General features: G+C 41.4%; 1 protein-coding gene and 1 long non-coding RNA gene across 2 annotated transcripts in view; one reads left to right on the forward strand and one right to left on the reverse strand.

Moving 5' to 3' along the window:
- Positions 1 to 12,657, reverse strand: part of LOC122542322 (myosin-9-like) — a 166,044-nt gene extending 153,387 nt beyond the window's left edge. Inside the window, exon 1 of the mRNA XM_043679971.1 lies at positions 12,530 to 12,657. The gene's annotated coding sequence lies outside the window, so the exon portion shown is untranslated. The remainder of the gene's footprint in view (positions 1 to 12,529) is intronic.
- A 111-nt stretch (positions 12,658 to 12,768) lies between these two features.
- Positions 12,769 to 27,521, forward strand: LOC122542325. Its single transcript, XR_006309776.1, has 3 exons — positions 12,769 to 12,876; positions 12,993 to 13,109; positions 26,896 to 27,521. It is a non-coding gene; the product is annotated as an uncharacterized LOC122542325 (long non-coding RNA).
- Positions 27,522 to 27,870: the final 349 nt, after the last annotated feature.

Raw genomic sequence — 27,870 nt, forward strand, 5'->3', positions numbered from 1 at the left:
TAGAAGGGAATTTTGATGGGAGAGGGGAGGAGGGGAGGAGGGGAGGAGGGGAGGAGGGGAGGAGGGGAGGAGGGGAGAGCTTGTTACAGAATATTTGACAACTTTATTCCTTCGGCAAAGGCAATTTAGCAGTTATTATTCTCACATGCTGTCTCTCTCCAGTTTAGAAGAAAGAAACAATCTCACTTGATTTTTCAAAGGAAACCTTCCTGTCTAAGATGTCACCCTAGAGAATTCAAGCTTTTAGCTCCAACAGTCAGTAAAAGTCACCAACTAACAGAACACAAAAGCAAAATACTTTTGGTTTGGAGAGAGCCTGTTGCTGCCAACTGCTGATTCTTTTAAAAAAGACCCAGGGAGAACTCAAAACTGTTTACCAACTGTATGAACGAAGGGAGCCATTTTGGCATCATTGTGACAATATCCCTCTATGGAGAACAGGGCAGAACATATCACTTAAAAGATACAGTATCATCATAGAGATAGGAGCCATTACAATATGGAGTCTGAAAGGACAACCAAAGGCAAGCAATACTGCCTGCCCCAGATCTGCTGCAGATGTTTATGCCACCCAGGAATGACAGTTCTGCTAAGGTGAACCAGATGAACCAGAGTAAATGCTTTGGTGGGTATGTTGCTGACAAGGGCACATATCTGTGAAGACATGAAGCCTCTGTGCTGGGTGTAGTGTGTGGTGGCAACAAGTTGCTGTCTGTTGCAGCCTGGAGCCAAGCTGTTCAGGAAACAGGGAGCTGACTGGCAGGACTTCACATTAGCCCTGCTCTGTAAGCCCCCCTTCCATTGTAGCCTAGGAAGTTGAGGGGTGACCTCGTAGAGGTTTATAAAGTCATGAGGGGCATAGATAAGGTGAACAAGCAAGGGTGAAGGAAGCTCAAAACTAAGGGACATATTTTTGTACGACAGCAGAGAGTTTTGAAAAGAACATGAGGGGCAACTTTTTCAAAACCATGTGATACGTGTGTGGAGTGAACTGCCAGAGGAAGTGGTGGATGCAGGTACAGTTACAAGGTTTAAAAGACTAATGGATAAGTACAAGAACAGGAAAGATCTGGAGGGATACGGGCCAAATGCAGGCAAGTGGGACTAGATTAGTTTGGGAACATGGTTTGAAAGGATCTGTTTCCATGCTGTATGACTCTCAATATTTAGATGAAAGACTTGCAACCATAGCAGACAAATACTAGGAAATGGAATTAGAGTAGATCAGTACTGGACAACTCTATGGTGCCCACCACTGAAGACTGCTTCAAAACCATGCATGCTTTCCTGCATTTGTGCATAACGCCGTATGTACACACTACGTAATGCCATCATGTGTTTGGCACTGTCCATTCCCTAGTAAGCACGCAATTTGCTCACAATTGTCAGTGATAGCATCGCTGCTATTTATTTCAGCCAGGACCGTATTTGTAAAGTGAAAGCCAGACCAAATAGGGAAAGCAATTTTCTTCCCTAAAAGAATGTTAGTAAACCATCTGGGATTTTTCCCCCAACAATTGAAAGTGGTTTCATGGTCATCATTAGCCCTTTAACTCCAGATTTTATTGAATTCAAATTCCAGCATCTGCCATGGCAGGGTTTGAATCCATGTCCCCTGAATATTACCTGGGCCACTGAATTAACTGTTCAGCGATAATACCAACAGTCCATTGCCTCCCCCCAATCCTGGAGTCAACAATCAAATAATTAGAAGATTAGAAGGGAGTTGAGGAAATTATTTTTCACCCAGAGGGTGAAGGAGATTGGAAACATACTGTCTGAAAAAACATGACACAGGCAGAAAGTACATCCATAAATGTGATAACACATTAGAAATACCGCTACCTATAGGGGTACAGAACAAGACCTGGAAAATTACATTAGGTTGGATAGTGCTCTCAGCCAGCACAAGTATGATATTCTGGTTGGTTTCCTCCCACACTATATAATACTGAACTATTGAGTGAAATAGCCCAAAGCAAGGAGCTATAAATTTGGTAAAAGCCCATACAGACTGATACAATGTCAGCTCTTCACAAAAAGGGGTATGGAAGTCTGGAGCACTCCCATAACTAGGTTAATTGTTAGGCACAAGTATCAGAGTCAGAGGTCTACAGCACAGCATAAAGCCTTCAGCCCAGTGAGTCTGCGTCAATCAAAATCAACCACCTAACTATCCTAACTCCACAACGTTGCATGCCTTGGGATTGCAAGTACACATCTAAATGCTTAAGTATTATTATGAAACATGGAGTAAAGACAGGGAATACAGATTTGAAGTATATGATAGCCATGAACTTAATGAAATGGTAAAATTGATCAGAATCTAGATTACATAACAAATCCTGAAGTTGGCTCAAACACATCTGCCTCTCTGGTACGGAGCCAAACTAACAAAAGGGCAGCACAGTGGCTCAGTGGTTAGCACTGCTGCTTCACAGTGGGTTCAAATCCACATGAGTGTGTGATGGTAGAGAGTTTGCAATATTCTCCCCAATCTGCTCTGGTTTCCTTCCACAGTCCAAAGATGTGCAAGTTAGGTGGATTGGCCATGGGAAATGCAGGGTTATAGGGATAGGGTAGGAAGGTGGGTCTGGGTGGAATGCTCATCAGAGGGTCTGCATAGACTTGATGGACCAAATGCTTCCATACTGTAGGGATTCTATGATTCTATCAAAATTTAAGCACACAATTCACAAAGAAACTTTATATTCATTTCTTTCAGTGAATTTGAATGACCAAATTGCACTTGATGGGTTCCTATGGTTTTGGCAAACCAAAAGAAAATATAATTTATCAACAAACAAGCACTCTCAGTTTAAGCCTTTATTTTAAACAAAAGTTTGATGGCATGATATACTACAAAACTGAGTACCATGCAGATAAATGTCAATGTTCATTCAACAGTCTTATAACAATTTTTCAAACTCAAAAATAGTGTGCAGATCCACGAACATCCTAAAAAAACATTAAACTAGCTGTAAATATCGAGATTGGATCAAAGTTGCAATGTAGTTTGATCTGCAATGAAGTGAACCATTTCTTGCCCCACAATATTAATAATAGGATAATTTTATTTCATTAGGACAGTAAGCAATAAAAAACAAAATTAGGTTACTCAAGTTTATACCTCAACTCATTAAATTCTGCAGATGTGTATCTTACTAGTATTAAGCTTGTGAATTAATTAAAATTACACAAATAAGCAGTTTTTGCTCAAATAAAATGTATTTTTTGTGTAACGTTCAAAGTTCCAAATAGCTGGGAAAACAACTAGGACAAGCATCTCTATGATATATTTCAAAACAGTATTTAAATTATTCTATAACATGCTATTAATGGTAGCCTCACTGCTTTATGCCCCAGTTATCTAGCTCCTCCAGGAGATTTGACTTCACATACCAAGGGAATCTTTCCAAACACCATCTGTTTAGTGTATGGCAAAATACAAGTCAATATATGTTTGAGCATATTCATGTACTATAAGACTACTTTCCATCCTCTCCTTTCTCCTATACTAAATATTCAACACCAATGGACAGAAGATCTCTACAAACATAATATACAAAATTTCTCTCATCTAAACAATAGCTGTACTTAGGTAGCATTGTTTACAATCTGTACCTGCAAACAATATTGCAACTACTTGACAGAGCCACTATACATATACAGCATAATTCTACAGGAGAATCCTATTGCAGTCCAAACACTGGCAGCAGTATTTCACTAATACATTTCACAGAGAACGAGCCATTTGGATACAGAACTAGCTCAAAAGGTAAAAGACAAAGGGTGGTGTGGAGAGTTGCCTTTCAGACTGGAGGCCTGCGTGCCACAAGGATTAGTGCTGGGTCCTCTACTTTTCATCATTTAGATCAATGATTTGGATGTGAACATAGGAGGTATAGTTAGTAAGTTTGCAGGTGACACCAAAATTGGAGGTAAGGTGGATAACGAAGAAGGTTGCCTCAGATTACAACGGGATCGTGATCAAATGGGCCAATGGGCTGAGAAATGGCAGATGGAGTTTAATTTAGATAAATGTGAGGTGCTCCATTTTGGAAAAGTAAATCTTAGCAGGAGTTAATGGTAAGATCCTGGGGTGTGTTGCTGAACAAAGAGACCTTGGAGCTCAGGTTCATAGTTCCTTGAAAGTGGAGTCGCAGATGGGTAGAACAGTAAAAGTGATGTTTGGTATGCTTTCCTTTATTGGTCAGATAAAGGAGTATAGGAGTTGGGAGGTCATGTTGTGACTGTACAGACATTGGTTAGGCCATTTTGGAATATTGTGTGCAATTCTGGTCTTCCTCCTATTGTAAGGATGTTGTGAAACTTGAAAGGGTTCAGGAAAGATTTACAAGGATGTTGCCAGTGTTGTAGGTTTTGAGCTATAGGGAGAGATTGAATAGGCTGGGGCTGTTTTCCTGAGTGTGTTGGAGGCTGAGGGATTGACCTTGTCTAAATTTATAAAATCATAAAGAGATAGGATAGTGAAGGCGGCAATTGGTATGCTTTCCTTTATTGGTCAGAGCATAGAGTATAGAACTTGGGAGGTCATGCAGTGGCTGGACATTGGTTAGGCCACTTTTGGAATATTGCATGCAATTTCTATTGGAAGGATGCTGTGAAACCTGAAAGGGTTCAGAAAAGATTTACAAGGTTGTTGCCAGGGTTGGAGGATTTGAGCTATAGGGAGATGGTGAATAGGCCAGGGCTGCTTTCCCTGGAGCGTTGGAGGCAGAACGATGACCTTATAGAGCTTTATAAGGTCATGGATAGGAAACAGAGGTGGAGTGGGGAGTCCAGAACTGGAAGTCACAGGTTTAGGGTGAGAGGGGAAAGATATAAAAGGGACCCAAGGAAGATCTTTTTCACACAAAGGGTAGTGCGTGTATAGAATGAGCTGCCAGAAAAGGTGGTGGAGGCTGGTACAATTACAACATGTAACAGGTATCTGGATGGGTGTATGAATAGCAAGGAATTAGAGGGATATGGGCCACATGCTGGCAAATGGGACTAGATTAGATTAGGATTTCTGGTTGGCATGGATTATTTGGTTCTTTTTCTTGAGATTCTTGCAAATTTGATGCAACTGCAATATACCAACTTCTGTGAACAACCAAAATTTTATTAAGCAAGTACAAGCTTTTGGAGGACCACTTAACACTTCACAGAGCTTGCAAAGCATGTCAAGCAATCTTTCTGAACAAAGGAACCAGACTTTCTTTTATACAAGATTTCAAATCACGGTCAGCAATGCCCACAAGACAACCCCCCAGCCACTCCCCCTTAAGTCACATGCCACTCAAGACACAATGAGGTGATTTAATTATTCCCAGAAATAATGTGATTAAATCATTTCTTAATGGCAAGATCTGGTGTAAATTTTTTTTGTAACTGTAGGATGTGGTCAGAACTTTAACTGCAATGTTCTTAATGATTCTGAATAGGAGATGATAATGTAAGTTTACTCCATTAAGGGGTTAAGTTGCTCTGCTGACCTTCAAGAAATTGGATGTCCCAGGGGTAGGGTGATGCCTCTCTGTCTTGCAGGTACAATATCCTACTATTCAGAATGAATTTACAGGATGAGTTGAACCCAAGGGTCTGTTTCTGTGTTGTACATCTCTATGACTCTGACATAGGAGCACAAATAGGCCATTCAGTCCACTGGCCTTCCCCACCATTCAAAAGAGAAGTTTTCCTCCCCAGAACCATAGGAAAATCTGACCACGTCAGCTTCAAAGCTATGTCTGCACAATTATTGGAAAGTTTTCATCTGAAAGGAACTCAAATTCTTACCAATCCACCTCTATCTGAAAGATCAGCAAGACTTAATAAAATATCGTGTATGAACCATGGGAATTCTTCTGCTCTTTTAACTTCTCCTATTCCAGGATATACATTACATAGTTTATTCATTCAACAAATCTGGCCTTATGCCATTATTAATCAAATTAGCTATAAGAATCATGTAGCAAAGTAAAAGTACCATGAGTTAGTAAACAAGGTGCTGCCCAATTTCCACTGTTCCATCATTAGCTTCAAACAAACATCATCTTGTACTTAACCCCCATAATTATCATGGAGATGTTATTAGACCACGGAACATGATTTAGTCATTATCAGTGCAAGTAACCTTTTAACACAATCACTAAGTTACTGGCAGTTAGCCTCTCTTGTCCAGGAAATAAACAATTTATAGGATGGAATTCTCATTTCTTTAGTTTGTGACTATTTTAAGATTTAAATGGTAAATTTAACCTTGTCTCTTCTCTCAATTTGATACTGAATTCAGTCACTTCACTCATGTCCCTCCTCCATTTCTAAATTTGCTAACCCCATTGTTAAAGATAAAATAACAAAAGAAAAATTACAGAAAAGCATAATCAAGCTCTCTCACTATGTCACTACCAGCATGCAACTCCACAAAAATTAAAATGTACATGTGCAGTCCAAGACATAAACATTGTCACTTTGCAAAATATTCCAGAAGCAATATCTGTTCCAATGACACTAACATTACTTAGGTTAAAAATAATTGCCATTCAAGTATGAATTCCAAATTTACAATATTTACCAATTTGAGTAGTTTCAGGTTAATGCTTCAGACATTTTAGACTTTAATATACTCAACGATTCTGTCCCTACAGCCATATAGTAGACAAAGAAACCCAGATTCACCTCCCTCAGAAACTCCTTTCATCTCTGTCTTATATGAACAATCTCTTATTGAGATTCCCTCTCAGAGTCAGAGAGATGTACAGCATGGAAACAGACCCTTCGGTCCAACTCGTCCATGCCAACCAGATATCCCAACCCAATCTAGTCCTACCTGCCAGCACCCGACCCATATCCCTCCAAACCCTTCCTATTCATATACCCATCCAAATGTCTCTTAAATGTTGCAATTGTACCAGCCTCCACCACTTCCTCTGGCAGTTCATTCCATACACGTACCACCCTCCACGTGAAAAAGTTGCCCCTTAGGTCTCTTTTATATCTTTCCCCTCTCATCTTAAATCTATGCCCTCTAGTTCTGGACTCCTTGACCCCAGGGAAAAGACCTTGTCTATTTACCCTATCCATGCCCCTCAATTTTGTAAACCTTGATAAGGTCACCCCTCAATCTCTGACGCTTCAGGGAAAACAGCTCCAGCCTGTTCAGCCTCTCCATATAGCTCAATCCTCCAACCCTGTCAACATCCATGTAAATCTTTTCTGAACCCTCTCTGGTCCTAGATTCTCCCTCAAGGAGAACATTTCTTCGACATCTGTCAAGTCCTCTAAGAATCTTGTTTCAATAAAGTTGCTTCTCATTCTTTTAAACTCTACCTAATACAGGCCAAACCTCATCTTGGAGGAAAATCCCCGATATAGAGAACTAATCAAGTGAATTCTCTCTGGACTTCCAATGCCAGTGTAGTTTTCTGAAATTGTTACAACATGGAGACAGAGAGCCAAATCAGAACAGCTTCCCTGTCCCTGTATTTATAACTGTAAAATTTAATGACACTCAAAATTAATCCCAAACACTTCTAAATCAGACTTTAACAACCAGAACCAGACTGAATAACTGATACAAGACACCAAGTTCATAGCTTAAAACGACTAAACGAATCATTAACAATACAGTAGTTTCAGAGCATAGTTAAATCACAAGGTCATCTAATTAATGTGTATGATTTTTGCTGGCTGTTGGTGCCGAAAGCTTGAGCTTGCTGCTGCTAAAGTGGAGTTTTAGATAGAGAGGCTTCCTTTTAACAAAAATCAAAAGAGCAGCTTGTTTCTTTCAATTTTCTTTCTACTGAACTAGAAAGAGACAACAGATTAGAATAATAACTGTGTTGCTGAATTGCCTTTGCCAAGAGTGTTTATTAGTGGGATGCTACCTATCTTGGAACTTGCTGATAGATAGTGATAAACAGTGGCTAAATATTCCATTATTTTGTTAAGTATATCAATAGAGTAAAGTTATGCCAATTCTTTCATATTTAACTTGCTGCAAGAATAAAACTTAGTGGAGGGCCAATCATATCTGGAACACAGCAACTTACACATTCCTTTTTTAAAAAGGAATTAAATTAGGGTCTAGATTACCTCCATAACATCAATGTCCAAAAATTAGGAAGTCTTAGCGTGACTTCCTAATTTTTATATTCCAGTCCCATTGAAATAAAAGGCCATTTGCCTTCCCTGCCTCCCACAAACCTGTAAGCAACTTATTGTCTATCCACAATTCCCAAATCCTTTGGCGCAGTAATTTTCTGCAGTCTATTTAAATAATATTCAGCTTCATTCTTCCTGCCAAAGTGCATATTACTCATTTCCACACTATCTGCTGAGCTTTTGCCCACTTGCTTAGTCTACTGTGAGATATTGATAGATTATCTTCACCACTTGTCTTCCCACATATTTTTGCATCATCCACATACATAGAATAGAACAGAATCCCCAGAGTGTGGAAACAGATCCTTCAGCCCAAGTCCACAGTGACCCTCCAAAGAGTAACCCAACCTGACCCATTTCCCTACCCTGACTAATGCACCTAACCTCTCCATCCCCAAACACTATGAGCAATTTAATGTGGCCAATTCAGCTAACCTGCACATTTTTGGATTGTGGGAGAAAACCAGAGCACCTGGAGGAAACCCATGCAGACATGGGGAGGATGTGCAAACTCTACACAGACAATTGCCAGAGGCTGGAATCAAATCCAGATCACTGGCGATGCGAGGCAGCAGTGCTTCCCACTGAGTCGCCATGTCACCCACTGATTGTTTAAGTGAATATATATAAAATTGTACCCTCGCACGGATCCCTGCGACAATTACAGGTTGCCATCCTGAAAGTGGCTGCCTTATTCCAAATCTGTCTTCTGTTACTTAGCCAATCTTCTATCCATGGTAATGTACTACCATGGGTCTTATCTTAAGTAGCCCAATATTTAGTGACTTGTCAAACCTCCTGGAAATCCAAATATTAGATCAACTGTGTGCAGAGAAGTAAGGAAAGATGATAAGAATAAGGAAATGAGAACCTTCAATAATCTGAAGGCTTTCAGACCTAAAACAATAAATCTGGTTCTGTCCATAATCCTGCAGGGTATTGATATCCTGTTTCTATTTCATTTACATTATCCACAGTGGTGGCCATAATTATGTGTACCATCATAATGTAGAAAATATGTAGACTGCATTTGCTGCCCATCCCTAGTTGCCCTGATGTGCTAATGGAGGGCTGTCTTTTCTTTTTGTAGGCATGATGCATGTGACAGCTGTTGAGTGGAGAATTTCAGACCGACCAAGGATGAAACAGCACCACATCGACTAAAGATGGCGTATGATTTGGAGCTGATGATATTTCTAAGATAACGGCTTGAGAACCAGCAAACCACCTCTGCGCCAACTGTGTTGAGCTTCTTCAGTACTTTTGCTAATGCACATTTCATCACTTTCATAACTTGCGTCTTATGCATGTTGGAGTATCCTTGTAACCACTCATTTGCGTACACAACTTCTAACCTACATCAGTCTCAATATTACTCATCTAGTTAAGTTTCAGCTTACTGTGAAAACTTCACAAAAGAACTTAAATGATGATACCACTAAAAGACCAAGTGCAAACATAAGGGTCCATTCCCCCTTTATCTGTTGGCACACTCCCTTCATTACAGCTTTCCACAATTCAGTTCTTGGACACATCTTAAATATCAAAAAAAACTTTAAAAAATGGTACACAAACTTTAGCAGAATACAGAGCCCAATATCATTAAAATTCTTTCCAACTCCTTTTTTTTTTAAATCCTTCACATTTTCCATTATTCTGCACCCTACAAAAAAGCTTTTCTCGAATGAAACAAAGCAATATAGTGCAAAAAACATGAAACATCCATCATGGACGAGTCAAAACACTACTCTACATTCCTAAGCACCCTGCCACACCTTAATGCCTGAGGAACTTGGAAGCCACACAAGATAAAAAGGAGTTTAGATTATTTGTATATTGACAGTATATGGCAATGTTGTCACCTACACCTTTAGCTTGTTACATTCAAGATATCCAGATCTGATTTTTTTTTATAAGTTACCAGATCTATTTTATGAAAACGTTATATTACAGTTCTATTTTTGACTACCAAATTCCTCCTCCAGAAAATATAAGTTGCCCAGAAACTACTCTTATATATAAACAATAAATTGCTTAGAAATTTCAAAGAGAGTATTTAATTGACTTTCCCCCAAATGATTTCATGAAGCTAACAAAGATAATGGAATTAAAACCTCTAATTATAAAAATGCCCAAATGCCAAAATTACAAGATTTAAGTACCTTCTGAAATGCCAGAGAAAATGTCCTTTGTCACATTTGAAAATGTGCCTTTTTACAGCAGCAAATTATGGTTCAATTTATCACATTCTCAAATAGGTAGCAGGGTAACCTCTCCATTGACAATATTGAGATTTTACAAGAACATTTTGAAAGCTATACTGCAATTTATATGGTCTAAATCTTCTTAACCATGTTATTTTGGTACTTTAACATAATGAAGCATTCCAAGGTGCTTCACAGGAACACTACTTACAAACTTTTGACATCAAGCTATACAAGGGATTAAGAGAGACAAGAGGATGGTTTTCATAAAGTGCCTCAAATAAATAAGGAGAGTTTGGAGGGAAGTAGGTGGTGAAGAGAGGAAAAGGTACACAGGACGAGCAGCTGAAGGTGAGAATTCCACAGTTGAGGGCTCAGGCAGCCAAATGGCACAGGGATGAAAAAACTGGAGACACACAAGAAGCATGCAGAAATCTGAAGCCTGTAGTGCTAGAGATCAAGCATTCACAGTTTGGAAGGACTTAAAAGTAAAGATGATAATTTTCAAATAGAAGCATTGCAAAACCAGGAGTCAGTATAGTTCAATGGTGATGGGTGAATAAAAGTTAGTGACAGAACGTGAGCAACAGAAGTTTCACTGACTGAAAATATTATGGAGGAAAAAACTTGTTCCATTTCACACTATTGGAGATGAAAGCAAGAGGCAAGTGACCCTTGGCAAGCTGCTGTATTTTCATAGTATCAGAAAACAACTCAGTAGGCATTTCGGAAATATTCAAGCTTGTTTCGATATTCTTAGCCTCTTAAAAATGCATGCTTCACCAGCAGGCAGGATAAACTACCAGACTTTTTTAAAGCAGTAACGTTTCCAAATTCCAGAAAAGTTACTAGCCAGCTAACGGGAAAGCTTTTGTAAGTCATCAGCACACTTCTCCATGAGTCATTCTTAACTTACATTACTGTTTTACACTTTGAACTGGGTGGGGTTTTGGTTCATGCACTGAAACCCTAAGGATCTTTAGAAGGTAAAGCAGCTATCACACAAGCAAAGCAATTTAATGAAGTCATCTACAGTACTTTCAGGTAAATAATGTGCACATTATCTCAACTTACTCCTTTTAAACCATCATTACATTTTCCCTAAGTTTGGCAATTAACTCAATTAACAATTTTTAACTAAAATCTAATCATTTTAAAAGTGTTCAAAGTGGTGCATTACTTCCAGGCTATATTCTAGATGCACTAGCATGCTTTCTTTGAATGTAACTTTGTTCTTTATTTAAACAGGAATTATATAACTTACATTTCATACTTTCCTTATGCCTTCACTTTTGGAATGAACTGTTGGATATCATACCATAATTTTCACTTGTCAGAAACAAGTCAATTACTGTCCTTAGGATGCTGACTTTTTTTTAATGATAGTGGGATGGGCACTTGGGGTATGACTGAATTTTGAAGAATGAGGAGAATTCAAAGTTTTTTAAGATTTCATAAAAACTGCTTTTCATTACTGTTCTGGTACAGAACACAATTGTGCAAGTTAAATGATACTAAAAATATTTTATATAGAACAATTATGTACATAAGAGACGAATATTCTGCTCTGTATTAAATCAATGAAATACTGTCTTTGACCAGCATTCCACGTTCCAGGGACGTAATCAAGTTTTAATTGCAATCTTACCAAATAGTTATTCTAGGAAGGAGGGAATTTTGGACTCGGAGAAAAATCACATAAGGAGTTCATACAACCGGAGAAGCGGAAGCCAAGCCCATTTCTAGACGGACTGCAACGCGAAAGGCGGTTTCCATGTTACCTGTCGCCTGACCAGCACGAGTTTGAAAATTATAAGATATTTACACTACATGCATTAACCATCCAGCTCTCAGTAACTCCAAAAAAAAACTCGATTATTTTACAAATTAAAACCTTGATTTAAAAAAAAATCCCAGTAGAGTGAATCGATAGAACATGGCTATCCTCCGAATTTCTGATTCTTAAAAGGAAAACATATTTAAATTTGATAGGAATGAAATTGCCTATGGCGAGCGCGCCGGCCCAACCCGGTGTCTGACTCTCTTCCTGGTTTCTCTGCCTTTTCCGCTTTAAGAAATGGACCAAAACCAAGGTTTTTTTTTTAAACTGTCTCTTATCTCAGTAAACCAGGTATTTTTCGAATGTTCTCACCTACCTGAATTATAATCTGTGGAAATAAATGAACTTCACTTATTTTTTTAAATCAGAATTTTAAAAAAACCTCTCCGTCCTTCGCGATTGTCTGCTTCGCTCGAGCTCTCGAACTGCAGCTCGCGAACCAACCGTTTGGGCAGCACCCGAAATCCCGCCCGTAACGCCAACGTCATCGCTGCTCACCAATAGACGGGTGCACTGATAGTTGAGTGACAGCAGGTATAACCAATAGTAAGAAGAGGATCCACCCGCTGTCGGAAGCGCTGCCACTCCCACAGACTGATGTCTCCCTCTTAGAGAGGGAGAGCCGAGAAAGCGGATTGTGTCGCAGTCATATGGACTTTTGAGGTGAGATTGAACGACATCTCGTCCGACCAACGGAGAAGGACACTGAATTGAGAACAAAAATTGAGGGGATTGGTAGCTCCTGACTTACTTAGCCTTAATTTATATTTTATTCGTAGATGGGATGTGGGCAAATCTGGTTGGGCCAGCATCTCCTGTCTATCCCTAATTATAAGAGAGAAGTCAAGAGATAACCATATTAATGGAGCTCTGGAGTCACATGTAGGCTTGACCAGGTAAGAATAGAAACATTGTTAAGAATTATTCAGCCCATCGAAACTGCTCTGCAATTCAATGAGACCATGGCTGATCTCATAAACCTCAACTCCACTTAACTGCCTTTTCCCTAAAACCCTTGCTGATTAAAAATCTCAACCTATTCTGAGAGAATAGAATCTTACTCTCTGTCAGTTCCAGATAAACTTAATGGCCCAGCCTCCACAGCCTTCTACAATAATGAATTCCACATTCACTATTAGAAAAAAAAACTCTTCATCTCTGTTTTAAATGGATGATCCTTTATTATGAGATTATGCCATCTCGTCCTAGATTCTCCTCTCCACATCTATCCTGTCGAGTATCCTAAGATTCTTGTATATTTCATTAAGGTTGCCTCTCATCTTCTAAACTTCAATGAATACAGACCCAACCTACTCAGCCACTTCTCATATAGCCCCTTCATATTCCAGAAATCAACCTAGTGAACCTTCTCTGTACTGTCTCCAATGCCAGTATGTCTTTCCTCCAATAAGGCAAACACAACTGTTCATAGTATTCCAGCTACGGTCTCACTAATGTCTTGCATAATTTTAGCCAAACCTGCTGACCTTTTTAGTCCATTTTAATTAAAAAAAGGGCATCCTCTCATTTGCCTTAGCATAAAACAAAGAACTGCTGACAAAAATTGCAAACAAATATGAAACAAAAACAAAATTTGCTGGAGGAACTTGGCAGTTCTAAAATATCTGTAGAGAGAAAAACAAAATTAAGGTTTCAAATCCAGTGACCCTTCTTTAGAACTTCTGCTCCAAATGTGTTTAAAAACATCTCTGAACAGGTTGATTAAAAATATCTCCAATACTACCTGTTTTGCACCACTGATCAAGATCAATTTCTATCCTTATACATTCAATTGATTTGATCACACTTTCTAGTATCACAAAATTATACATGTAAGAGTCCAATTTAGTAATCCAGAATGATTTGAAGATTCCCCTCCCTTTGCAGAATCCAACTCATTCCTAAATTATGCATGATTTGTGCACTGCACTACCATTTACTAATTCTAAATTGTGGCATTTGCTCTACTCTTGCAATTTAATTAAAATTACTTTTATCACAACATTTTTTCCCTGCATTTGATAACAAGCAGTTCTGAATGTACTTTGATAAGAAAGGTATTCAAGCTAAGGAAAGGCCATACCAAGTTGCCAAAATAATTCAAGAAGTGGCTATTTTAATGACTTGACATTCCAATGATTTCACTAGTTTCCTTTCTGTCCTATATCCTGAGCAATATTCCTCCTTGATGGCTAAGGCCGAGTGAATAAAAGCATTAGAGAGTGTAACACACAGGCCTGCAAACCCAAACATTCCCTAATTCAGTCTTGGTTTGTGTTGACTTATTTGATCTCAGCCAGGCAATAGATAGACATCCTACAACTGACAAAAGAAGCACCAATTGAGAATTGAATACCTCTAACTAAACAGCAAATTAACACAATAACAGCATTTAACTGGACACCTAGGTTCTGTGACAGAAAAACTGCAGATGCTGGAATCCAAAGTAGACAGGCAGGAGGCTGGAAGAACACGGCAGACCAGGCAGCATCAGGAGGTGTAGAAGTTGACATTTTGGGTGTAACCCTTCTTCAGGACTAGGTGTGAGGGGAGAGGGGTGGGTGGGGGGGGGGGGGTTAGTGGGGATAGGTGAAGACAAGTGGAGGGTTGATTAGTTAATGGGAGGAATGAATCCAGTTGGTGGCAGGGAACAGTGGCAGTGAGGTGGAGAGGCTTGGAAGGGAGATTATTTGAAATTGGAGAGCTTAATGTTGAGTCCTGCAGACTGTAGGGTGTTCAGGCGGAAGATCAGGTGTTGTTCCTCCAATAGGCAGTGTGATTTGATTTGGCAATGAAGGAGGCCAAGTATGGTCATGTTGAAAAGGAGTGGTTGGGGGAATTGAAATGGGTGGTGACTGGGAGGTTGGTCAGCCTCTGCGGACCCAGTTGTGATGCTCAGTGAGCCGTTCCCTAAGTTTACGTTTGGTCTCTCCGAAGTAGAGAAGACCATCAGGAGCACCTGATGTAGTAAACTAGGTTGGAAGAGAGGCAGGTGAACCTCTGTCTCACTTGGAAGGACTGTTTGGGGCTCTGGATGGAAGTGAGGGGGGTGGTGTACTGGCAGGTTTTGCATTTTTTCTTGTTGTAGGGGAAGGTACCTGGAGGTTCAGTGGTGGGAGTGGTGTGATTTAAGGACTGTCAGGGAGAACGGTCCTTGCAGAAGGCTGAGAGGGGTAGACGTTCTTAGTAGTGGGGTCTATCTGGAGTTGGCAGAAACATTTGAGGATGATCCATTGGATGCAGAGACTGGTGAGATGGTAGGTTACGACAATGGGGACTCTGTCCTTATTGCGTTGGTGGGGCGGTTTAGAGTAGTGGAACAGGGAATAGAGGTCGTGCGGTGGAAGGCTATCTAGATGAAGGAGGGTGGAAAAGCACGTTGTTCAAAATAGGTGCACATTTGGAATGCTCAGAAGTGGAATGTCTCCTTGTCTGAGCAGATGCAGCAGAGGTGGAGGAATTGGGAGAAAGGGATGGAGTTCTGGCAGGATACTGGGTGGGAGGAGGTGTAGTCCAGGTAGTTATGGATGTCTGTAGGTTTGTAGGAGACTGTCTGGAGACTGTCACCAGAGGTGGAAACGGTGAGGTCGAGAAAGGGGAGGGATGTGTCCGAAATGAACCAAGTGAATTTGAGGGCAGTATGGAAGTTGTGGGTGAAGTCAATGAACTGCTCCAGTTCAGCCTGGGTGCAGCGATGCAATTATCGATGTAACAGCGGAAGAGTTGAGGTACAGTGCCTGTGTAGGTGCTGATGAGGGACTGTTCGATATGGTCGACAAAGAGGCAGGCGTAGCTGGGGGCCATCCGGGTACCCATGGCCACCCCCATGATTTGGAGGAAATGGGAGGAATTAAAGGAAAACTTATTGAGGGTGAGGACCAGTTCAGCAAGGTGGAGGAGGATATTGGTTGAGGAGGACTGGATGGGTCTATTGGAGAGGAAGAAGCGGGGAGCCTGGAGGCTGTCCTTGTTGGGTATGGACATGTATAAGGACTGCACATCCATAGTGAAAAAAAAGCGCTGTGGGCTGGGGAACTGGAAGTTGTTGAAGATATGAAAGGCGTGGTTGGTGTCGCAGATGTAGGTGGGAAGTGCCTCTCCCTTTAAGGGGGAGAGGATGGAGTCGAGGTAGGACGAGATGAGTTCGGTGGGGCAGGAGCATGCCGAGTCAATGGGTGGCCAGGGTAGTTGGTCTTGTGGATCTTGGGGAGCAGGTAGAACTGGGTAGTACGGGGTTGGGGGACTATGAGTTTGGAGGCAGTAGAGAGGAGATCACCGGAGGCAGTGAAGGCACTAGTGGATCTTGGATTTGCATGATTGCATGAATGACCGCAGTAGGGTTGTGGGCAAGGGGGAGGTGGGACATGGTGTCGGAGACTTGGCAATTGGCCTCTGTGATATAGAGGTCCGTCCTCCAGACTGCCACCGCCCCATCTTTGTCAGTGGGTTTGATAGTGAGCCAGGTGTTGTTGTGGAGTGAGTGGAGTGCTGCACATTCAGAGGGGGTGAGGTTAGAGTGGGTGAGGCGAGTGGAGAAATTGAGGTGGCCGGATGTCATGTTAGCAGTTTGCAATGAAGAGTCCTAGGGCAGGTATGAGGCCTTTAGGTGGTGACCAATTGGAGGAGGAAGGTTGGAGGTAGGAGACGGGGTCGTCTGAGGGAGGTTGGGAGTTTTTGTCAAAGAAGGAGGCACAGAGGCGGAGGCAGGGGAAGAAGAGCTCCACGTCGTGCCAGATCTGGAATTCGTTGAGATGGGGACAGAGGGGTACGAACGTGAGCCCTTTCCTGAGGACAGACCATTTGGCCTCAGAAAGCTTGGGGGTGGGGATTTGGGGGAGTCCCGGGGTAACTATTGGGTGGTTTTGGGGGGTGTGATAGCATGTAGTGGGTGAGGGTTCAATATGGTGTAGTGGGGTGAAGTGGGTGTGGAGGAGAAGAGGGATTGGGAGGAAGGTGGAAAGCGGTGCGGGGGGTGAGGTGGAGAGGGAGAAGTGGAGGGGTAAGGTGCATTTTGGGGGTGGATGGGTGAGGAGGAAGAGCTGGTATGCTGGCTGGTTGCAGGATTCATTCCTCCTCCAACTCTGCCCCCAACTCACCCTTTATCTGCAGTTCCCCCAACTCCCACCCCCAGTCCTGAAACATCAACTTCTACACCTGCTGACGCTGCCTGACTTGCTGTGTTCTTCCAGCCTCCTGCCAACCTAGGTTCTGTGGCAATTGATTTGGGATTTGATTTGGGTGGCACAGTGGCTCAGTGGTTAGCACTGCTCCCTCACAGCGCAGTGACTCAGGTTCAATTCCAGCCTCAGATAACTGGCTGAGTGGAGTTTGCATATTCTCCCGGAATCTGCATGGGTTTCCTCCCACAATCCAAAGATGTGCAGGTTTGGTGAATTGGCCATGCAAAGTTGTCCACAGTGTTCAGGGATGTGTAGGTTGGGTGCATTAGTCAGGAGTTAAAGGTAGGGGAATGCGTCTGGGTGGCTTACTCTTCTCTTCGGCGTGGATCTGTTGGGCTGAAGGGCCTGTTTCTACACTAGGGATTCTACGATAACATGAATATAAATCAATATAATTGCATGCATGAAGAGGTATCATAATAAAGTCCATTCCATTCATTTATTTTTCACAAAGTGACTGCTATAAGAAGTTGGTTAAAAAAGTCCTATTTACTGATGTTGTGGAGTTTTGTGATCTTGATAAAATGATTGCAATGTTATTCAACCACCCTGTAATCAAGAAAAAATAAATAACACTCCTTTAGCCACAGTATTTAAATGGTTAGTCCAGTTCAGTTTCTGGTCAGTGGCAACCCCTGGGATAGTACTAGTTCAAGATTCAACTATGAATAATAATGAATCATGGTTGGATTCTGTATTGTTGGACATGGTCATTACTTAGCACTTGTCTATTGCAAATACTACTTGCCACTTCTCAGGCCATGCCAGAGTCTTGTTGCGTTTGTACACTGACTGTTTCAGTATCTGAGGAGTTGTGATGGTGCTAAACACTGTGTCAACATCAGCAAACATCCCCCAATTCTAATCTTATCATGAAGGAAACATAACTGATGAAACAGCTGAGGAGCACCTATACTAATTTCTTGTGGCTAAGATGATTGATCATCGACAACTATAAAAACATTTAGCATAAAGGAAAATATGACTCCGAGGACCAGAACGTTTTTCCTCTGATTGCCATTTAGCTAGGGCTTCTTGATGCCACACTTGTTCAAATGCTACTTTAATGTCAACGGCAATCACCCTCACTTTCCCTCATGGGTTCATCTCTTTTATTCATGTTTGGACCAAACCTGTAATGAGGATGGGCTCAGTGGGCCGGGCATAAATCAAACCAAGCAACAGTGAGCAGATTATTGTTAAGTAATTACCACTTTGCCGATTGTTGGTCAGATTAAAGTTTTCTAACCTTAGGTTCCTAACTCTAAAGGGCATTTGTGAACCAGATGTTTTTGACAATTATTTCATGCTTGCCATGAGATTAGTTTTTAGTTCCAGATTTATTAACCAAGTTCAAATTGAACATTGTGGGATTTAAAACCATGTCCCCATAGCATGGATATCTGGATTACTAGTCTAATAACAATACCAGAATGCCACCATCTCCTCCTGATGATGATGTAGGATCTCTCCATCCACATAAAAATACAGATCAGACCTTAACTTTTGATCTAACGTATGACTCCTTCAACAATGCAGCACTCTCTGTGCCATATGAAGTGCCAACCTAGATGATGTGCTCAAGCCCAGGAGCAAGCTTTAAAATCAATACCTCTGACTTGAAGATGAGAATCAGCTGAGCCAACAAGAAAGGGAAGTCCTGTCCTGAAACATCGACCTCATCTGTCATTGACAGTAGTGTATCACTCCCTATATGGTATTAAGAAGATGATACATACATAGTTCCTTTATCCCTCATGGCACCTGAGTAGGTTGCTTCAGCAGGAGCTCATCTGCTCCATTCATTTCTTTCTCATTTTTTTTTCTTCTTCCTTGATGTTTCTTTTCTTCACACCCAGTCTCAGCACAGACCTGGTGAGGTGTCCTCTCAGCCAAGTCTGACCCGTGGCGGTCTCTCCGTGCTCATAGCATCTCTCGGCCCAGCATGGTGGTGTCTTGGCTCAGTCTCCCAACAGCCCACACCAGTCTCTCAGCCTGGAGTGGCAGTGTCTTTGCCCGATTTCTCAATGGCCATGGCGACCTTTCAGCCTGTCGTGGCGATACCTCAGCCTGGTCTCTTGGCCCAGCATCGCGGAATATCAGCCCCCATCCTGCCAAAGTGAGAGACACCATAGCTTAGTCAGTCCCAGTACTCTTAATTTTCCAGCATTATTATTGCAGTGGAAATCCAGCTTTTTTATTCTCCCCTCTGTACTGAGGCCAGTAGAATCACTCCGGTTGAGAATAGCAAACAGTCTGGGACCTTTCTCGTCTGTTTGGCTCACCTATTCACTATGACCAGCAACTGGGTTATTGCAGAGCCATGTACTATCTGAGATGAATTACCTTATTCCAGTACTGCGACAGTGGGTTATTTCAAGTGACCTGTGTTAGACAAGGTCAGATCAATTTCAGACAGACCAAGCATTCAAAATATTGAAATTTGCTCATTTTTTAATTGTATGCTTAATTTTTCCAGTTGCATTCCTCCCTTTAATTTCCTGAAGCAAAGCAAATTTACTAAGTTACTTCACAGCTGGAGTTAGCAGAGTTTACTGTGCAGATTAGAATCTCTGCTATCTGATGTGGTACTTTGGTGTAAGATAGTGTTTTGGGAGTCTGGATCATATTACTTCAAATATAAAGGCAGCCCCCTGAGAATTATAGTTTGAAAACTTTAGTCCCCTTTGGGACAGAGAGCTCAGAAACAGCATAACTAAAATATGTTTATATTTTGTGTCATTAAAGGAGCAGTTTCATCCAGAGGATAAAAGCAATATGCTTTCAATGCCTTGTCTCTTTGACCTATTTTGTTTTCCTCCAGATATTTTCCCAAAGGTCTATATTCACAGTAGTGATGGGATCAACTGCCTCAATCTTAGACTATAGAATACCCCTCAAATATCTAGCCCTGTCTCTTCTTTTAAAACGTTCTTTAAAATGACCCTAACTAACTATTTACAATCTAGATTAATTACTTGGATATAGGTTTAGAGGGTACTCAAACCAAATTTCCAAATTTTTAAAAATTGCAAGTGATTATGGAGTGGTTAGGTGAATGGGCCAAAACTTGGCAGATGGAGTTTAACTTGGATAAGTATGAGGCTATCTATTTTGGTTGGAGAAATAGAAAGACAACTTTATTATCTAAATGAAGAGAAACTTCAAAGTCCTTCAGTGCAGAGAGATCTGAGTATCCTTATGCATGAATCACAGAAAATGTGTAAGGAGGTACAACAGGTAATAAGGAAGGCAATGGAATTTTGGCATTTATTGTGAAAGGAAAAGAGAAAGTAGGGAAATGTTGCTACAACTGTACAAGGTATTAGTGAGAATGCACCTGTAGTATTGCAATACATTTTTGGCTCCCTTACATGTGGAAGGTTGCAGTTGCATTGGAGGCACTTCAAAGGAGGTTCACTAGATTGATTCCAGACATGAGACGTTTGTCTTATGAAGAGAGATTAAGCAGTTTAAGCCCATGCTCTCTCGAGTTTAGAAGAATGAGAGGAGGTCTAAGTGTGTATAAGATATTACAGGAGGTTGACAAAGTAGACATAGAGCAGGTATTTCCACTTGTGGAGCAATCTAGAATGAGAAGGGTGTAATTTTAGGATAAGGGAGCAGATTTAAAAAGAGATGAGAAGGAATTACTTCTCTCACAGTATTGTGAATCTTTGGAATTCACTACCCCAAAGTGCAGTGGATGCCAGCACATTGAGTAAATTTACTCAAGGAGACAGACAGATTTTAAATTAGTAATGCGTTGAACAGTTATGAAGAATGGACAGGAAAATAGAGTTGAGGCCAAGATTAGATCAGCCATGATTGTATTGAATGGCAGAGCAGGCTCAGGGGGCATAACTGCCTACTTCTGTTCGTAGTTCCTATGTTCTTATGTGTCAACTTCCAAAGGAAAGAACAAGAACCATGACAACAGGAGCTGGCACTGGCTGTCGACCAGCCCATAGAGGCACAACAGCCTATGGAAGAGGACCCATTTAGACATGAAATGTTGGCAAAAAACTGATTCTGCAGGATTTAATGTAGCTACCTTCGTAAGGACAGACCATCAATGACAACAATTTCTCAGCTGGAGAGTTGACTTCTACATCTGCTAGATGGGCACCTGTATCCTTATGAATCAAGAGGTAATCCCATTCCAGTTGCCTTGAAAGCAAAAGTGGTCTTAATTTCTATGCTTGTGAGTCACTTCAAAGAGTCATTGGGGACCTCTGCAAAATCTCTCAGGCATCCACTCATGTGCATTTATAGATCAATGTTTTTCTGTTTGCTGTAGCTCAGCTATTTAATAATTTCCCATTGGATGCCAGAAGTTAGGGAACCACAACAGGGACTTTGCTGCCATTACAGAATTTAACAGGTAGAGAATCGCAAATTGATTGTATCTATGTAGCCATCAGGGCTCCCTTTCAGTAGCCAGCAGTCTTCATGAATACAAAACGGTTTCATTCCATGTAGGTGCAGATCATCTGTGACCACAGGTAATGTAGGCATGCAAATGTCATACAAAGAGTTGACATGAGACCTAATTCTGGAAAACTCTCAGGTGCCAGCCAGCCACTCGCTTGTCCACACCCCAAGTATGTACAGGGATGGTTGTCCTAATTCATGACACTTGCTTGGAAGGTTAAGGCGAATCCAAAGAAGTTTGTTAAGTATATTAAAGCAAAAACAATAACAAGTGAGAGAATAGGACCCCTCAGGAACCAAAATGGACATGTATATATGGATTAGTCAGCATGACCTTGTGAGTGAGAGATTATGCCTCTCCAATTTGTTCGAGTTCTTTGATAAAATCACCAGGAAGGTTGAGGTAGAAGTAGAATATGGATTTCCATAAGGACTTTGATAAGGTTCCTCATGGTAGGTAGCTCTGGAAGGTTAACTCACATGGAATCTAGGGAAAGCTGGCAAATTAGATACACAATTGGCTTGATGTTAGGAAGCAGAGGGTAATAGTGGAAGGATGCCTGTTGGACTGGAGGCTTCTGACTAGTGGTGTACCTCAGAGGTCAGTGTTGGGCCCATTACTGTTTGTTATCTATAATAATGATTTGGACGAGAATGTACAAGGCATGATTAGTAAGTTTGTAAATGATACTACAATGATCAGTATCATGGACAGTGAGGAAAGTTACCAGAAATTGCAGTAGGACCTTGATTAACTGGGGAAGTGGGCTGAGAAATGGCAAATGGATTTTAATATAGATAAGTGTGAGGTCTTGCATTTTGGAAAGTCAAATCAAGTAGGAGTTTCATAGTAAATGGTAGGGCCTTAAGTGTAGAACAGAGGGACCCCGGGATTCAGGTGTACAGTTCTCTGAAAGTGGAGTCACAGGTAGACAGGGGAGTGAAAGAAGGCTTTTGGCACACTGGCCTTCATCAGCCAAAGCATTGAGTATAGAAGTTGGGAAGTTATGTTGCAGTTGTACTTGAAGTTCGTGAGGCCATACTTGGAGTGTTGTGTTCAGTTTTAGTCACCGTGCTATAGGAAGGATGTTATTAAACTGGAAAGAGCGTAGAAGAAATTTACAGGGATGTTTCCAGGGCTCAAGGGTCTGAGGGAGAGGTTGGACAAGCTTGGACTTCTTTCTTTAGAGCATAGGAGATTGGGTGGGGGATGGGATCTTATACACTTTTATAAGATCATAAGAGGCATGGACAAGGTGACTGCACTCAGTCTTTTTCCGAGGTTTGGGGAATCAAGGACTGGAGAACATCAGTTTAATGTTAGAGGGGAAAGAATAAAAGGGAACCTGAGGGGCAACTTTTTTACACAGAAGGTGTTACGCAAATGGTATGAGCTGCCAGCGAAAGTAATTGAGGTGGGTACATTAACAACATTTAAAAGGCCATTTGGACAAATACATGGAAAGAAGAGGTTTAGAAGGATATGGGCCAAGTGCAGGGAAATGGCGTTAGCGTTGATGAACATATTATGTCCATCATGGTTGATGTCTGATTCTCCAGGCATATCGATTCTTCTGTTCCTCGGATGCTGCCTGACCTGCTGCGCTTTTCCAGCAACACAGTCTCGCCTCTGATCTCCAGCATCTGCAGTGCTCACTTTCTCCAACAAGATATCATAGCCTGATCTAGTCCCATTTGCCAGTACTTGGCCCATATCCCTCTAAAGCCTTCCTATTCATATACCCATCCAGATGTCTTTTAAGTGCTTAATTGTACCAGCCTCCACAATTTCATCTGGCAGCTCATTCCATACACACATGCCCTCTGCGTCAAAAAATTGCCCCTTAGGTCCTTTTTATATCTTTTTCCTCTCACCCTAAACTTATGCTCACTAGTTCTGGACTCCCCCACCCCAGAGAAAAGTCCTTGCCTATTTATCCTATCCATGCCCCTCATGATCTTATAAACCTCTATAAAGTCACCCCTCCACCTCCAAAGTTCCAGGGAAAACAGCCCCAGCCTATTCAGCCTCTTCCTATAGGTCAAACCCTCCAAACCTGGCAACATCCTTGTAAATCTTTTCTGAATCCTTCCAAGTTTCACAACATCCTTCCGATAGGAGGGAGACCAGAATTGCACACAATATTCCAAAAGTGGCCTAACTAATGTCCTGTACAGTTGCAACAGGACCTCCCAACTCCTATACTCAATGCTTTGACCAATAAAGGAAAGCATACCAAACACCGTCTTCACTATCCTATCTACCTGCGACTCTACTTTCAAGGAACTATGTACCTGCACTCCAAGGTCTCTTCGTTCAGCAACACTTCCCAGGACCTTACCATTAAGTGTAAAAGTCCTGCTCTGATTTCCTTTTCCAAAATACAGCACCTCACATTTATCTAAATTAAACTCCATCTGCCACTCCTCAGCCCACTGGTCCATCTGATCAAGACCCACTGTACTCTGAGGTTACCTCCTTTGCTGTCCATTACATTTCCAATTTTGGTGTCATCTGCAAACTTACCAACTATACCTCCTATGTTCATATCCAAATCATTTATATAAATGACAAAAATTAGTGGACTCAGCACCAATTCTTGTGGCTGTTCACAGGCCTCCAGTTTGGGCCAAAGGGCCTGTCTATGCTGTTGGACTCTCTGACTTGTCACCAATGCACAGACTGTTACTGACAAATACAGTATTATCCATGCTTCCACAAGGACCACCATGCTTCCACAAGGACCATGAGAAGATGAGACTCAGATTCCTGGATCTTCAGACAATGCAGCGGATCCAAGACAGAGTGAACCATTGATAGTTGTTTATAATGTCCTCCTCATCCTGACTTGATAAATAGGGAGATGTCTTGGGACATAATGAGATGGAGGAGCTGGAGATCTACTCTAGTAAGAGAGTGTATGCTGACATGGCCCAAGCGGTCCCTCGTATACACCAAGACAAAGGGCTTTGGTTCACCAAGCAACTGAGGCATGTGAAAATCTCACAGCCACTTGCTTCCAGGGTGACTAAGCTACATTGACAAGTTTACTTTGCTGTTCTGTTTGTAACTGGGCTAACTGGCCTGCAGGCAACTGCATCGTCTAAATAACATGTCTTATTCACTGAGAACTGTTTTGTCTTGCATGTTTTTTTAAAAATTCATTCATGGGATGAGGGCGTTGCCGGAGAGGCCAGCATTTAATGCCCATCTCTAATTGTTAAGAGTCAACCACATTGCTGTGGGTCTGGTCACATGTAAGCCAGATCAGATAAGAATGGCAGTTTCTTTCCCAAAAGACATTAGTGAATCTGATGGGTTTTTCCAGTAATCAACAATGGGTTAATGGTCACCATGAGATTCTTAATTCCAGATTTTTTTTTTCCTGCTGAACCAAGGTCCCCAGAACGTTATTTGGGCCTGTGGGTTTACAGTCCAAAGCTAATATCACTAGGACATAGTCTCCCCGATGTTATTTGGAACAAAAGCAAATCTATTCTTCTCTCTGCTGTGGATGTGACAACCTCAAAGCAAGAAGCCTAGCTGAGAGATATAGAAGCTTTGCATTAACTGTCAAGCCTAACACCAGCTACTCCTGCAAACGGGCTCATGGAGGGCTGCAATATTTTGGATCACCTGTCCATTAACAAGAAGGCTAATCGGGGAGCCATCAGCTCCAGGAAGATTTATCAGATCCATGACATTCTACCTATACCATTAACCTCATTCTTCCCTTTCTCCCCTTAGAATCCTGTAGTATATTAGGATTCTACACTGTACATTTGCAATGGCTATATGTTCTCCATGAGTAAGCTTTCAATATCAAATGCACTGAAATGTCTACACTTTCCCACTATACCTCCATACCAGGAATAATGCAAATAATTTCTCAGTTGAGCTTTTCCTAGCTGATATCCGAAGATTGGCTTGCCTGGTGATGGAGACCCCAACCAGGAAAACGACCTTTGGCTCCTGTGACCGTTAAGCATAGTTTTCATCAATTGCTTGTGCAGCACCAACTTTGTGGCTGCCCCATGTTCAATATCATGCCATTGAACTTATTGGATAAACTGTGGATCATTGAACACTGCCTATGCAACTTTGACTGTGTGCACAAATTCAAGGTCTATGGTTTGCTGGATTATGAGTGAATGTCTGCACATTATTGACGCAGTGAGGAATTCAAAGGTTTCTTCAGGAAAGGGCAGCATCTCATTGTAATGGGGGAGGCTGTTGTATTGCTTTCTTGTAAGAAAATCATAGTGATTAGTGAAGAAATGAGACTACATCAGAAGCTAAAAGATTGAAAATGCATACATGTTCAAAATTCATACTGCAATTAACTACTCAGACCCACTGAAGTGACCTCAAAAGGATTTCTTCTTCCTTCACTTACCACTGCATCTAAGTGGAAACTCAACATCTCCCACTAGAGTATGCCTTGTTCACTGTAAAGGTGTAAAGTGGGTGTGCTGTGTGGATTCAGAATCTAGAGATATTAAGAGTCTCCTGCACGCTCTTCATACTGCTACAATAGCAATTTCAGAGGGGAGTTGTGGAAAAGGGCAACTCTGGAGTCAAAACTCAGGACTTAGGAGCAGGTGATTTGGCCCTTCTAGGCTACTCTTCCATTCAAAAGTATTGTGGTGGATATTGTTGTGGGCTCAACTGCATTTTCTTGTCTTCCACCCCATAAACTTAATGATTCCTCGAAAGAAAGAAAACCTCCTCATACATGTCTTTAAAAGGGAGATTTCTCATTTGGAAAATGTGGTCCATAGTTCTTGTCTCCCTTACAAGAGAAACCATCCTTATGATATCCATTGTAGCAAGACCCCTCGAGGATGTTTTTTTTCATAATATCAACTATCATTCTTCTGAACTCTAATGGGTAAAGGCCCAGTCTATCAAATCTTTTGTCACAAGATAGTTTCTTCATCCCAGGAATGAATAGAGTGAACCGTCTCCAAACCACTCATGCACAGCCATATTTCATCTTTTGATCATCTATCTTGATATTGTTCTGAAGATTTTTTATGATCTCTTTTACTTTTCTGCTCCTTCCAGATGAAGTCTCAGCTGCGTTGAAACAGGGTACTGTGCAGTGTGGCTCAAGGATGACCAACCATGTCTTCCGAATCTCCTGACTACCACTTACAATTGCACCTAGGGCTGTCAGAAGATTGTTTCTCTGTGAATTTTAAGTTTGGGCTTGTAATGTTTTCACATTTTGCAGGGATAGTATTGAAATAGAAAAAAAACTGTTTGCTGGTTTGTTCAATTGCATGTAAAACACAAATTTAATACTGGAGATTGACACTTCCACTTCGTACTGAGAGTTGAGAGATTTATTCAGATAAACTGACTCAGAAAGGTATTGAATATCCAGTAATCTTTTGTTTTAATTGCTTTATTGGAATTTCCCCAAAATATGAAGTTGAGTCATTACCTGCCACAAGTGCAAGTAAGTTCCAGGTTTGATTTCTTAGTCTGTGTCAACATAGTTGAACTCAGCACTGCAGTTGTCCTCATTTCCAGACTAATGGGGGAAAAAATACATCAGGGTTTCAAATTCATTCCATACGGCAATATGATGGTGCAGTGGTGATGTTACTAGACTAATAATCAAGATGCTCAAAGTTTGGGAGAAGATTTGTAGCTCGGGTGCTCGTTGTTGTGGTTCTGTTCGCCGAGCTGGAAATTTTTGTTGCAAACGTTTCGTCCCCTGTCTAGGTGACATCCTCAGTGCTTGGGAGCCTCCTGTGAAGCGCTTCTGTGGTGTTTCCTCCGGCATTTATAGTGGCCTGTCCCTGCCACTTCCGGTTGTCAGTTTCAGCTGTCCGCAGTAGTGGCCGGTATATTGGGTCCAGGTCGATGTGTTTGTTGATGGAGTTTGTGGATGAGTGCCATGCTTCTAGGAATTCCCTGGCTGTTCTTTGTTTCGCTTGCCCTATAGTGGTAGCTCGGCAAACAGAACCACAGCAACATTATACTGTGTCTACCATGCATTTGCCCACCTACTCAGCCTGTCCAAATCATCCT

Source organism: Chiloscyllium plagiosum, chromosome 39 (genome assembly GCF_004010195.1).
Source record: "Chiloscyllium plagiosum isolate BGI_BamShark_2017 chromosome 39, ASM401019v2, whole genome shotgun sequence".
Lineage (NCBI taxonomy): Eukaryota > Metazoa > Chordata > Chondrichthyes > Orectolobiformes > Hemiscylliidae > Chiloscyllium > Chiloscyllium plagiosum.